We start from the raw sequence: 6,226 nt of genomic DNA on the forward strand, positions 1-6,226 counted from the left end.
AGAAGGCATTTGGTATGCTTTCCTTTATTGGTCAGAGTATTGAGTACAGAAGTTGGGAAGTCATGTTGCGGCTGTGCAGAACATTGGTTCAGCCACTTTTGGAATATTGTGTGGAATTCTGGTCTCCTTCCGATCGGAAAGATGTTGTGAAACTTGAAAGGATTCAGAGAAGATTTATAAGGATACTAGGGCTGTTTTCCCTGGAGTGTTGGAGGCTGAGGGGTGACCTTATAGAGGTTTATAGAATCATGAGGGGCATGGATAGGATAAATAGACAAGTCTTTTCCCTGGGGTGGGGGAGTCCAGAACTAGAGGGCATAGGTTTAGGGTGAGAGGGGAAAGATATAAAAGAGACCCAAAGGACAGCTTTTTCATGTGGAGGGTGGTATATGTATGGAATAAGCTGCCAGAGAAAATGTGGAGGCTGGTACAATTGCAACCTAGAGGCCTGGCACTCCAACCACAACGCCATAAACAAACATAGATCCAGATACCATCTATCAATCCGTCAGAAAACAAACAGGAAATGACATCACCACAAACCCCAGGAACCCCATCCAGGACAAATATATAAATAGAAAGCAGGAGACAACAGCTTCGCTTCACTTGGAGGTCGCCACTGATGATGTTACCTAGCCAGGTAATGAAACATCTGGATATCAAACTTACATCTCAGCAAGCAAACTTACACCCTAAACAATTGCAACATTTAAAAGGCATCTGGATGGGTATATGAATAGGAAGGGTTTGGAGGGATATGGGCCGGGTGCTGGCAGGTGGGACTAGATTGGGTTGAAATATCTGGTCGGCATGGACGAATTGGACCGATAGATCTGTTTTCTGCTATACATCTCTATGACTCTATGTTTACTATTGGGGATTAAATTCTCATGATCTACTCTGTTTATACCTCTCATTATCTTGTAAACCTCAGTCAGATTCCCTCTCAGCCTCCTCTGCTTCAAGGAAAACAAGCCCCGCACATCCAGCCCCTCCTCATAACTGAGACTTTTCATTCTATGCAACACCCTGGTGAATCTCCTCTGAAGTCCATATAAACCACAACAACTGCATTACCCTCGTCAATATATTTAGTCACTTTTTAAAAAAACTCAATTAAAATAGTCAGACAGGATCTCCCTATAAAAAAATCTATGCTGATTATCTTTGGTCAAGCATTCCCGTCTAAGTGTTGATCAATCCTGTCCCTCAGAATTCTTTCCAATAATTTCCTTATCACCGAAGTTAGACTAACTGGTCAGTCATTACCTGTCCTACCCTGACTGTCTTTCTTGAATAATGGAACCACATTCGCTATCCTCCAGTCATTTGGCACTTCACCTATGGCCAGCAAAGTATTAAATATATCCACTTGGGCCACAGCAATCTCCTCCCTAGTTTCTCATAACAACATAGGGTGTATCTTATCACACACTGGGGGTTTATATACCTTTATGTGAATGTAAACATCTAATACCTACACCTAATTAATTTCAATGCATTATAAAACCCAACCATCCCAACTTAAATCCCCAGCTACAGCGTCTTTCCCCTGTGTGAATATGGATAAGGAGTATTCACTTGAGATCTTAACCTTGTCCACTGACTCCATGCACAAGTTGCCCCTTTGATCTCTAGTAAGTCCCACCCTTTCCCTGGAATCCTCTTACACTTAATATGCGTGTAAAAAGCTTGGTAGTTCCCTTGATCCAATCTGCCAAATATATTTCATGGCCCTGCTTTGACATCCTAATTTATTTCTTAAGCAACCACCTATACTTTTGAAGGTCTTGTTTAATACACAGTACCTGATATATTCTTCCTTCCTTTTCTTTATCAAACTCTCAATATCCCTTGACATCTACAGTTCCCAGGACTTGCTGACCTCACCCTTCACTTTTAGAGGAATGCACTGGCCCTGAATTCTCACTGCATTACTTTTATACACTACTATTGCCCTACTATCTGATACTACTACATGTGCAAGTTGCCACAGAAATCCAGCAGTCGCTGTTAGTGATTCCATACTTTTCTAGGGATTAAGCTATTAACACAACCTCACTATCTCATAGACTGCACTCAATGAGATATATTATGCATTGATCTGAACATCAATTTTTATGCTGTTTTGTTTGTTCTAAAAAGCCTTGAAAAGTTATACCTTTTTGAATGAAGAGTAACTACATTTTTTACAGTGAGCTAAGATCATATTTATTTCTGAATGTCCTCCTTCCCGACCAAAGGCATGTCCTTGGCTAATTTTCTTTCGGTGTTTCATCTTTTGTCATTTTTGTGATGGTTTGTGTGAACAGTGGCTTGATATTGTTTACCACTCTCTGGGTTAGGGCGAGGAGGCAGGTTTACTTCAGCCTGAACAGAAATATAATCGCTTGTAGATGATATTCTGAACCACACACTAGCCACCTAATCAAGTGAGCTCACCAGCCCAAACATTACTCACGCAGAAAAGTTAATGTTATACTTATAAAATGTCAAAGTTCTCCAATATAATTTGAGAAGTTAATATTTAAAAAATAAGTTTGCATTTAACATTTGGCCTTTTTTAAATTCAACCATGGTAAGTTATTTCATTGTCTGAAATGTAAATTACAGGTGAGTAATGTTGAATGCATTTCACTTCCTTATCTGCATTATATGTGAATACTTCAGTGTGATTGGCCACTTACCCACTTTTGCTGATAATTGGATGCACAAGCAGCTACTACCATTGCTGCTCCTCCTGCTCCTCCTCCTCCTGTCGCCTGGGCATCTCCAATTTCTGGGCCTGGTTCTTCTGCTGCAGCCTGGGTCTGCTCCCACTGCTGCAGCCTGTGCCTTGCCCACAGCTGAACACTGTGGCCGGTGTTTGGGGCCCGTCTCAACTGCTGCTGCCTGGGGCCCCACCCAGGTTTAAGGACTGCTGTTGCCTGGGCCTACCTAAGAGAGAAAAAAAAATGTCTTTTTGGAAAGACAAATGTTTCTTCTTGTTAAAACTCATCAATAATTCATCTTCTACCACTACTAACCATACAGGCCCAGTGTGGGAGGGGATGATCAGTGGCAACAATTTACCCCAACTGTAAGCTACCAGTGTTTGGTGATTTAATGATATGATAAGCTTCTGTTCCCTTGAAGCTGTTCCATTAAATTAGTGATCACAGAGCTTCCTTTCCTGATTTCCATCCTAGCTGATACTGCAACCTATCACTTTTCATGTGTTGCTCCTTTCTTATTTAAATCCACTGTCAACAATGTCCATCCCAAAAGGAAACTACCCATAACAGCTCTCTTCATAAACCTACAGTTCCACTGCCATCTCCTCTTTGCTCTTCAGAGTCCTTGGAACTGTTGTTGCTTTCCAAATCCTTTCTGATGTTTCCTGGAGTTGCAGGTTGAATTGCTCCAAACAGGTTTCTGCTATGGAATGAAAAGTCACAGATGACATTCTGTGTGTCTGTGACAAAGGAAAGTTTCTCTCCTTTCTTGACCATTTGTTCTTGACCATTTGCAGACATTCACATTGTTGATTACAGCTGTCCACTAATGACCAGCTACACTCACATGGGTCTATTTTTATTTATTTAACTGTAATCTCTCAAGGATCTAACCTTATCTCTTTCATCAAGCTTTTGGTCTTCTGAATTAATATCCTCTTTTTGACTTGGTGTCACACATTATTTTATAATGCTCCTTTGAAGCCATTATACAGATATATGTTATTGTTATTTCCTTTGGTGTTTAAATTTTATCAAGCTCTTTCCCGAATAAACTCTAGAAATAAGCACTCACGGCTGTGTGAGTTTAAAATAATCCCAAAGGTTTGTAATCCATTGATTGAAGGAATTTCTCATTCTCTTAATTCTAAGCGGCTACCTCCTCTAGTTTTAGATTTCCTAACAAGGAGAAATATCCTCTCAATATCTACCGTACTCTGTCAGTCTCTTTAAGAATTGAGAACTTTATTAAGTGAGATCACCTCGCATCCTTCAACACTCCAGAGAACATACTGAAATTACTTAATTTCTGTATATGGGACGATGCCCCAGGAACAAATGAAATTTTGTTGCAAGCCTTTTAAGGCAAATACATCCATCCTTAAGTAAGGAAACTACAAAGTCCTTTTTGTGTCAACTCATCAAGGCTCTAGTTAGTGGTAGTAAAGCAATATTCACTTTGCTAACTGCTTGTTGTATCTGCTTAATTAGTATTTTGTGATATGTCCAGAAGGTCCCTCAATTCCTCTGAATGTCAACAATTCCGTTTTTCAGCATTTAAAAACTATCGCAAATCATGCCATAAATGTCGACCCAATTTATATGACAACCCTATTCTCTGGCTCCAAAGATCATGTAACTGGATGTAAAAGATCAACCAAGAGATGCAGATGAGTTGCAAAGAAGCACGGGAGTTTAAAATACATCCAGTCTTTGTGTCAGATACATTTTCAAAACGACAACCTCCCACATCTAAGCAACAGTTCAGTTCTATTCTCAACATATACAATGGTACCTGTTTTTGGAGGGACTTTTCAAGGCTTCAAAGGTTGACCTACATGCTGTATTCTGTTTTCCCATTTTTCAACAGAAGTGGATGACTTCACACATTGTTCCATGTTATATTCCACCTGCCATGTTCTTGCCCTTAATCTGTCTAACTTCTTTTTAATGCTCCTTTGCAGTGGTACAGCAAAAATACAGTATGCCCTGCAGAAACACTAAGCAAACTTGCACAATTGGAAAGCTGGTGAACAGTTGCTGGTCTGTCAGATGCTGTGTATGCTCCTTGGTGATGTTCACAGTGAAGTGGTGCTGACAAATATCAACAGGCAAGAGTGTAAAATTAGACACAGCAGGAGCACATTTACTTTGACAACCTATCATAATGCAGCAAAACCCTTCCTTGTATTTTCACATGATGCGCATGAAACACAACATTTATCATTGTTGCAAGTTCTACTCAGGAAGTTCTAATACTGCTCTTAATTGGAGGATGATCTTCCATTCTAAATAGCAGTTAGAATTGATGAAGGGAGTGCTGCAGCAAAAACACTGAAGCTGCACTTGCAAGTGATATAGTTTAGCTTCTTTGAATTGGCACAGTCATTTTTCAATATTCAGAAGCAAGAGAAATGTAAAGAACTTTTGTAAGAAATGTAAGAGAAATTAACAACTTGCCCATTGATGATGGCGTGCTGTCGACATCTTACGTACTCCATCCCCTCAGCACTGCAGAATCGAAATAATAAACCAACCTCATTATATCTTCAGTCTTATTAGTGAGTATCTTAATGAGTAGCAAGTAGAAAGTAGATCTGCAAAATGAGTCCTTATAGTAAATCAGAGATATTTCGGTTATCCTATTGCCTCTGTTTGCTGTCACTCATCATTTTCTGCTTCTTTACCACTTTCTGCACTCATTTAAACACATAAATGCCGGGCATTGTGTGCTCAGTTAACCTAGCCATTTATATTTATTTTTAAATAATGATCTAACAAATTGGTTTTAGCGGGATGTGCAATTTTTAAAATCTCTTCAAATGTACTCTCGATATATCTATCATGTCAGTCCTATAGGAGTAACACACAAGCTTTTCCCAGCATGTTACAAAAGTTTCTTCAGTTTATCATTTGCATAACAGTCATCACCTATCATGGCAGAGAGACATCAGCTTGGGGACAGTGAGAAAACATTGACATGTTGTATCTGTAACCTGAACAAACCATGTTTCCTAGGGGCTAACCACAGAGCCATTGAAAGTGAATGACAACAGCTAGAAGCTCAATGAAAAGAGCTTTAACATGGAGTAAGGAGAATTAGAAAGAAAAAAAATAAAAAAAGTTAATGGAATCATTAGTACTAGTCAGAATTCCAATTGGATCTCCAATGCCTACACATTAGAACTTACAGGCCCATTAATTCGAAATGAGAAATAAACCAATCTTGGTTTCAATCCACAGTGCAAAGTATTTATGTCTTTCACTGAATAATTCGAGTTGCTTTAACAAAAATTGCATTGTTGATTCATTTCTTTGGGAGACATTTGGATTTTTGTTCAAGAAATCAATATTTTGCTTTGTCTTCGGTCTCCCATGTTGTTGATCATAAATCACTGTGATGTGAATTTTGTGACAACACATATATTTTAGCCCCAGAAATTTACAGTACGGCAGTATCAAAATGTGCTTGCAACTGGGAAATCCAGAAATCGGAGTTCGTGATGAATTCA

At 39.2% G+C, this 6,226-nt stretch overlaps 1 long non-coding RNA gene across 1 annotated transcript in view; it reads right to left on the reverse strand.

The window, feature by feature from the left end:
• Positions 1-2,745, reverse strand: part of LOC122562974 — an 84,642-nt gene extending 81,897 nt beyond the window's left edge. Inside the window, exon 1 of the long non-coding RNA XR_006315452.1 lies at positions 2,688-2,745. This is a non-coding gene — a long non-coding RNA (uncharacterized LOC122562974). The remainder of the gene's footprint in view (positions 1-2,687) is intronic.
• Between the last annotated feature and the right edge of the window lie 3,481 nt (positions 2,746-6,226).

Source organism: Chiloscyllium plagiosum, chromosome 26 (assembly GCF_004010195.1).
Source record: "Chiloscyllium plagiosum isolate BGI_BamShark_2017 chromosome 26, ASM401019v2, whole genome shotgun sequence".
NCBI lineage: Eukaryota > Metazoa > Chordata > Chondrichthyes > Orectolobiformes > Hemiscylliidae > Chiloscyllium > Chiloscyllium plagiosum.